Below are 8,453 nucleotides of genomic sequence, written 5' to 3' on the forward strand. Positions count from 1 at the left end.
ATTTAAGACTCGTATATTATGTATATAAATATATACACAGTGAATGATGGAGGTATGGATGGATGGATGGATGGATGGATGGATGGATGGATGGATGGATGGATGGAGGGAGGGACAGAAAGACAGACAGACAGATAGACAGACAGGCAGACAGACAGACAGATGGATGATTGGATAGATAGATAGATATATCCGTAAATGGATGGATAGATAGATAGATAGATAGATAGATAGATAGATAGATAGATAGATAGATAGATAGATAGATAGATAGATAGATAGATAGATAGATAGATAGATAGATAGATAGATAGATAGATAGATAGATAGATAGATAGATAGATAGATAGATAGATAGATAGAATGAAAAGAAGAACAGAAAAAAGATGATAATGATAACTATAATAATTAATTTTATTACTCTTTTTACATATTTTATATGTAATAAAAACATCTGATATTCAATCAAAAATATTTATAAATAAATCTGATCAAAACAATAGTACCAACTCCCAGGGACAGAGTATAATAAAATAATACTACTACTAATAAAAAGGAATGTTATAATAATTTCTGTATTAAAATATCAAAAAGGCATAAAATATTTTATACTATTCAAAGTCAAATGTATTCAAAACAAACTAATAAATAAATAAAATTCATGCTTGCATAAAAATGTAAACAAATAAACAAGAAAAAAACACACAAATCATTTAATAAATTAAATATTATTAATAATTCTTATAAAAAAAACTATAAACAAAGCCATAATTTTAATATACTTAGTAGAGCAACAATATATTATTTATTAACACTAATTTGCCAATAAATATCATATATTATCAAATAATAAATGTACAAAGTTAATTAATGCATTTTAAACTAATGAACATTCATCTATTCCTTTAATTTCCTTCAGCTTAGTCACTTTTTTTATCAGGGGTTGCCAAAGCGGAATAAACTGTCACCAGCATATGTTTTATGCAGCAGATGTCCTTCCAGCTGCAACCAAGTACTGAGAAAACTAATGAACATAAAAAATAATAAATACTACATGAAGCATTGATAAATATGGTAAATATTTATGAAAAAAGGTTTTACTAATTGTCAAATAAAAAAATTAGTAAATGAAGCTTTCTGGCCTGTACTTTCCTTAGATCATGCTAAATCTTATACTGGATAAACTGGGAGTTGATGAAATGCCTGTGAATGTTTTTAATAGTGGTGTGATAAGTACTCTGGGTCAGAGGACTTTACACAGGAAGTGTTGAATTCTTTGGGAGGCGTGTCGATGCTGACAGGCAAGGACACAGGCCTCAGATAGTGGGATGAGAGGTCATCCGGTAGGCCTTTTCAGCTTTTTCCTCCGCAATGAGTCTCTTACAGCATGCAACGACTGTCCAAACATTGACTCTTTATTGCAAAATCCACCAACTGAGCCACGTGTTTGTAAAGTCGGTGTCATTATCCTGCTTAAGCAGTGACAGATAACCTATAATGCAGATTTTTAGGAATGCTATAGGATAAAATACAGAGGACTGTAGCCCAAATGAATATACTGTAGAGACACCTATGGTCTGGTCTGCCACTGGAGATATAAAAAGCAAGTTTTTAATTGTCAATAATATGGGTTAACCTGACCTTACATTGAGATGAGTTTTGCAAGCTCTGCTGATAGCAGTTCACCTTGAGTCATAAATCATATATTTTTTTAAATATTGTATTTGATTTTTAGGCAATACAGATACAACAACAAACAAGTGAACAGAACACACTGAAAAAAATGATTCATTGGATTTACTTAATTTTTTTAAGGCAAGCTGTTGCAAATAATTGAATTGGGTTAAGTTTAAGCAAACAATTTTAGTTGGATTTACTCAATTTATATGTGTTGGATTTAAACAATCAAATTAGGTTGGATTTACTCAATTTATATGTGTTGGATTTAAACAATCAAATTAGGTTGGATTTACTCAATTTATATGTGTTGGATTTAAACAATCAAAATAAGTTGGATTTAATCAATTTTATTTAGTTACATTTATCTAATGAAATTTAGTTCACTATAATTTAATTATGTTATTCCTACTTATATCTATTTATTTTTGATGTCTAAAATGATCATTAAATTGCTTGCAAATACACTTTGAAATGACACTTGACCACATTTGTTTTGAATTCATTTTAATGACTTTTTAAGATGCATTTTTTTAACAAAACATAAATCACTGCCTAAAAATGCTTTAGCAGCACACCATAACACAATAAACAGTTTGTACAGCACATTTAATTTAAACCAACACATAAAAGAAACTGTATGAAGTCTTGGAGCAAACGGCAATCCTTATGACACACACACACACACCCCAATACACAAAATAATCAACTAATTAACTTAAAAAATAAAAAAAAAACAAATTGAGCAACTACAAGTTGTATGAAATGGAATAAATACAAAGTTTATAGAATGCACATGCTCTCTCTCTCTCACACACACACACACACACACACGCACACCATTTAAAACAAGTTCCTACAGCTAATTAATTTTGCACACAAAGAAAACTGAATTCACTTATTAAACAAATCCTACACTAAACTGCAATTTGTATATGATATACATTTGGTTGTTGAGCATTTATTAACACTTCAATGCTTAAAATTACAGTATCACACTGTTTTCCAGTATGAGAACCTTTGAGGAGAGCTTGTCAGAGTTCATTTGCACAAGTACTTTTTGGGCAAACTCGTAATAGTATTTGAGTTCTTTTGGGTAGGCCAAATCAAGCACATAAATTGCCCCCAACATCAGTGCACAGGCTTGTGCAACAGATTTTATCTGTTCAATAATCACTGTTCCATCCACAACGATGCCAATGTCCTCATAATCTCCTCTTTCCTTTTTGATGACACATATGGCCATGGCGGTGTTTGTCAGGTCCTTCAAAAATTCTTCTTTTTGATTGCCCTATATTTAAATAAAAAGAAACCATTATTAGACATTGTTTTTGAAACATTTTGTAAAAAGTCAGAAGAAATCTAATGTCATTAAAACCAAAACCTTAACGGCCCTCCCCACCAGCACATTGATACCTGTGAAATATTATAACAATCATTTATGATTGCGTATTGGCGTACATATATTTGTGCATGATCTGCAAGTACGACTTCTTCACAATTATTTACAGGGTTTATTCAGGTTTTATCAGGGTAAATTTAAGATCTTTTAAGACTAACTAAAAATAATTTTGGAAAAAATAATTGAAAGGCAAACAATACAGTAATATGTTGAAAACTAAATATAATGTCAAGGAAGCATTATTGCATTATTATTTAAATAATATTACCCAAGGTTTAAGGCTTGAAAACCACAGATTTGGCCACTTAAATGTGGAAATACCTTCTGATCAGACCCACTGTATATCAATATACCCGGTCACAATTGTTCACCTTAACCCTTCTGTATTATTTAAATTTACAACCCTTTCCTTATGTTAGTTGCTGTTTTTTTGCCCCATTGACTTCCATTAAAACATTTTTTGGATGCAAATCCATGACAGCATGTAATCACGCATTGTTGCTGGTTATCTTCCCTTTTTGGTAAATGTATATTTTGTCATTTTTACTGTTGATGATCAGTTGACAGCATAACCATTTAGATAGTCCTGTGCAAAAAAGTTTCTGGCTTTTATATTTTTTGAGTTCTTTGGAGTATAAACAGTAAATGATAGTGTGTGTGTGTGTGTGTGTGTGTGTGTGTGTGTATGTGTGCATAAATACACTTACTATGTTTACTATAAGTCTGAAAAAATGTAAATAAGCAACTTTCAAAACAATGTGTGCAAAAGTCTCACTTTCATGAGCTCAAACAAAGAAATCTGTCTCCAAATTAATATTCTCAACAGCACACAAGGCTTAAGAATAATTGTGCACAAGTAAAATAAACATCAGCGAATGAAATTCAGTAGAAATGTCACACCTTGATGCAAAATTTAAGACCTCTCAAATTTAAGACTTTTTATGACCTTAAATTGTAAAAATCTAATTTAATACTTAAGACTTTTCAAAGACCCACAGGACCTCTGCAAATAATAAAAAAAAGTACAATGATAATAAAACAAATTTAATTGGACAAATTAATAGACATGTATATTTATTTAATTAGTATTTTTACGTGTCATTAATTAAACCAAAATAATTTAAATATATTAAGTATATTTTAAATGTATAAGTAAATATACAAATTTAAAACTTGAATTCATACTTTAAAAAAACGTCATGTTTCATTATTAGATTAAACATTTTTGAAGAATTATTCAGCAATACATTTTTGATTGTTAGTACGGCCACCCATTGACCTAAAAATGTAATACAAGTCAAGTTGCTTTTAAACAGTAATTTTAATCTTAACATAAACATAAATTTTCTCTTTTTTGGAAAAAAGTGGTTTACTTGTAATTCTGTGACTATTTGTTTGTAATTTAGAAATAATAATACTGTTTAGAAAGACTAAAACAGGGGTGTCCAAACTCCTTCTTGGAGGGCCAGTGTTCTGCCAATTTTAGCTTATCCTTGCAGGTGTGTTGAGGCAAGATAGTTTCTAGATCACCTAGTAAGAGCTTGATTAGCTAGCATAGGTGTGTCTAATTGGACTTGGAATTGGAATTGCAATTGGAACTAAACTTAGCACGACACAGGCCCTCCAGGACCAAGCTTGGACACCCCTGGACTAAACAATGAATATCTCTGGGGTCAAACACAGATCTGAACCCAATGCTGAGAACGTCAGAGGATTAAGAAACTTATGCAACTTTTAATCATTTAGTATTTTTAGGCATACTAATATTAGGCACATATTGTGATTTTCAAAAAGTATTACATCGCTTTGTAAATGTTTATTATTACCATTTTTTGAGTCTCCCAATACTATTTGATATAGTCAAGCGATGTGATGTCACACTCAACAAGCTGATAGTTTTCTCACGGTTCAATAACAGTGTGTATTACCATTACAATGCAAGAGTTTGAGGCAAAAGATAATAGGTTGCTCTTACGCGTGTAGTGACCAATGGCATTTTTTTTTAACTTCATGTACAAATATATGGAAATAGAAAGCATTTGAAAAAAGAAAAAAGCCATTGACATACAGTGAAAACGCTATTTTCAAATTCTTTAAAATTATTAATTTTGTTTTTGAGATATTAAAATATTTTGTTCATTGTTCTATTCATACTTTTGCATTGAATTAGTATGCAACTTACTTGCACGAATCTAGCAAGTGTTTGTGCAGCGCAATGTGATTTGAATAGACCATAATGTGTTCAACATTAGGTTCACCTATTAATTCAAATATGGCACTCAAAAAAGTTTCTGTTTGTCTCATTGGCCACTGTAACCCCACCCTCAGCCTCTGAACAAAGCAGTTCTTTCTTATAGCCCAGGTGCAAGCACTAGTACTATGATGCACTCACCATGTATTCTTTCACCAGGCATGCCTCATCCTCACCAAGGTAAGTAAAGAGAGCTTGAAGAAGCTTTTTTGACATGGACATTGGTTGTCTGTAAATAATACAAATTTGATTAGTTAAATACATAAATGACAAATTGGAAAACGTTAAGAAATGTATTAGATTAGATTAAACTTTATTGTCATTACACATGTACAAGTACAATGCAACGAAAATCAGTTTAGGTCTAACCAGCAGTGCAATAGCAGCAAGTGCAGGATACAGGTATAAGGTATAAAGTGCAGTTATAGAAAAACTTTAGTGATATTTACAGATGGATGTACTATCAACATTATATACAGGTTGTATTAGCTATGAACAGAAATTTTAAATAAATTATTATATGTACAGGTTGCTATTAATAATCAGAAGTGTACAGGTAGATAAACAATTACAAGTGTACAGTATATGTATAGTTCAAATGAACTATATGAGGACAGTGGGGTGTATTAGGAGGGCAAAATAATTAGTGGGGGATAGAGTTGAAAAAGGGACAGCTCTGAGGAAAGTGCTGTTCCTTAAGGCTGATTTATACTTCTGCGTCAAACGCACGCCAATGCTACGGTGCTGACGCATAGCCCTTCGCCGTGGCCGTCGCTGACGTGCACCTCTCAAAAAATGTAACTACACATCGCAACGACACGTAGCGCAAGGTCTGTGATTGGTCGGCTTGGTAGTGGCCAAGTGGACAGATGATGTATCGCCTCCCTGAAGGCCGTCTCATCATTATTGCTGATTAGACCAATCACTGTGGTGTCATCTGCAAATTTGATGATGATGTTGGATCTATTCACAGGCCTACAGTTGATAGTAAAAAATAAGTAGAGGAAGAGGCTCAGCACACAGCCCTGTGGTACACCAGGGTTGAGTGTGAAGATGGTGGAGCAGATGTGGCCTGATCTAACATTCTGAGGTCTTTTAGACAGAAAGTCCATAATCCAGTTGCAGAGAGACGTGTCGATATCCAGGTCTCTAAGTTTATTCATTAACTAATGCCGAGTTCAGACTGCATGATTTTGAAAGTAGTCGTTGCTGCTTTATTTTTACAGCAAGATGGATCTGCGACAGGGACTTGAACATTGCATGACATTACAATTGGAAGAATCGCCGACAACTTCGTCTAAACTACGTCTCACAACCCAAAAACCATCTGTTTGACCAGGCCGTGGATTAATGCTAATATTGCAAATAATGTTAAATTTCTTACACAGACCAATCGTTTGACTTTACAGGACCTTCATCAGGAGCCATGGCTTTAGATTTGGACTTTATTCTTAAACTGAAAAACCCATCCTCATTCGCTGCCATTATTTGGATCACCATGTACCACAGATTCAGCTAAAAATCATCAGTAGTGTTATATTAACATTAAGTTAAATAAATATTAATTTATTTTCTTCTCGGCCTAATCCCTTTATTAATCTGGTGTCGCCACAGCGAAATGAACCGCCAACTGATCCAGCATGTTTTACACAGCGGATGCCCTTCCAGCTGCAACCCATCACTTGGAAACATCCATACACTTTCATTTACACACACACACTACGACAATTTAACTTACCCAATTCCCCTATAGCGCATGTCTTTGGACTTGTGGGGGAAACCGGAGCACCCGGAGGAAACCCATGAGAACGCGGGGAGAACATGCAGACTCCACACAGAAATGCCAACTGATCCAGTCGAGAATCGAACTAGCGACCTTCTTGCTGTGAGGTGAGAGCGCTTCCCACTGCGCCACCTGTTAAATAAATATATTTTTAAAAATAAAAAGAATTAATAACTGAAACCAGCTCAAATGTTATCGATTATTTGTCATATGCCATGTCCCGAATAAAACACGTTACCGTAATGCACAACTGTTAGTCATTTGAGACTCCTTTATTACAGCACTCCCACAAGTTTCTCTCTTGCTTTCACAAATAAAATTATACATATTTAATGTATATTTATTATTAATAGCCTATCTAAGTTTTGCCCAGCTAGCGAAACCTGCAGGTAAAGGTAGCCTATAAGCATATTTTTTTCAGTGCATGCATTGACTGCATCGTCAAATACATAGAATATAAGTATGTTTGTGGCATGACAAGCATGGACATGAGCATTATTCAGAACATAGCCTATATATTTATTTTTAAAATGCTATATTTAGAAATTAAAACTATATTAAATTTCAACTTGCAGTAATAATCTAAACATTAAACTTTGCCTCGATGTTGTGCACTTAATATCCTTTAACACACCTAAATCAGACGATTGTCCCTTACATGTATATTACATTTATAATGATACTCAAATTTATTTAATCAACTGACTGTTTACTTGTGAATAGTTTGTTTAGTTACACTATATTTAAAGTTATTTCTTTTTTCGACTACCTTGTAATTTAACATGTTCAGCCAAGATAAAGACATGTAAAGGCTGATTTATACTTCTGCGTCAAATGCACGTGTATGGTCCGACGCAGCCTGCGCGCAGTTGAATAGCCCTTGCCATGGCGCATCTCTCCAAAAATGTAACTACACATCGCAACAACACGTAGCGCACGTTCTATTAGTGGGCTTGGTAGTGCTTACGTGTGTGGGCGGGGTTGAGAGCCACGCCAACCCATTGGAGCGAGTGTTTACAAGTGTAGAGTCCCATGAAATAGCTCCAGGTGGAATCTGTTGCTTTGTGTTTACCTTATGATTAAAGTTGTTGCATGACCGCCAGCTACCGCCTCAGAATGAGCGAGTTTTATCCGCTTGTTCATTAAGGTAGTGTTCAGAAAAAACAAAACCCAAGCGAAGAAACTCCATACAGAGGGAACATATAAACCTACTGCTTTTGTAAGTGTTATTGTAGAACAACACAAACAGCGCGCACAAGTATAAGTGCTCAGCTGCACGCAGGGCAGGCGCAGTAGGTCACGCCAATCACTCAACTCAGAAGTACAAACCAGGCTTAAGG

At 33.9% G+C, this 8,453-nt stretch overlaps 1 long non-coding RNA gene across 1 annotated transcript in view; it reads right to left on the minus strand.

Moving 5' to 3' along the window:
- Window positions 1-2,163: 2,163 nt before the first annotated feature.
- The window catches only part of si:dkey-22l11.6, an 8,241-nt gene continuing 1,951 nt past the window's right edge, over window positions 2,164-8,453 (minus strand). Inside the window, exons 3-5 of the long non-coding RNA XR_001798436.4 lie at window positions 7,069-7,245; window positions 5,472-5,559; window positions 2,164-2,968 (exon numbers count right to left, since the gene is read on the minus strand). This is a non-coding gene — a long non-coding RNA (si:dkey-22l11.6). The remainder of the gene's footprint in view (window positions 2,969-5,471; window positions 5,560-7,068; window positions 7,246-8,453) is intronic.

The sequence above is a fragment of the Danio rerio genome, chromosome 4, assembly GCF_049306965.1.
Source record: "Danio rerio strain Tuebingen ecotype United States chromosome 4, GRCz12tu, whole genome shotgun sequence".
NCBI lineage: Eukaryota > Metazoa > Chordata > Actinopteri > Cypriniformes > Danionidae > Danio > Danio rerio.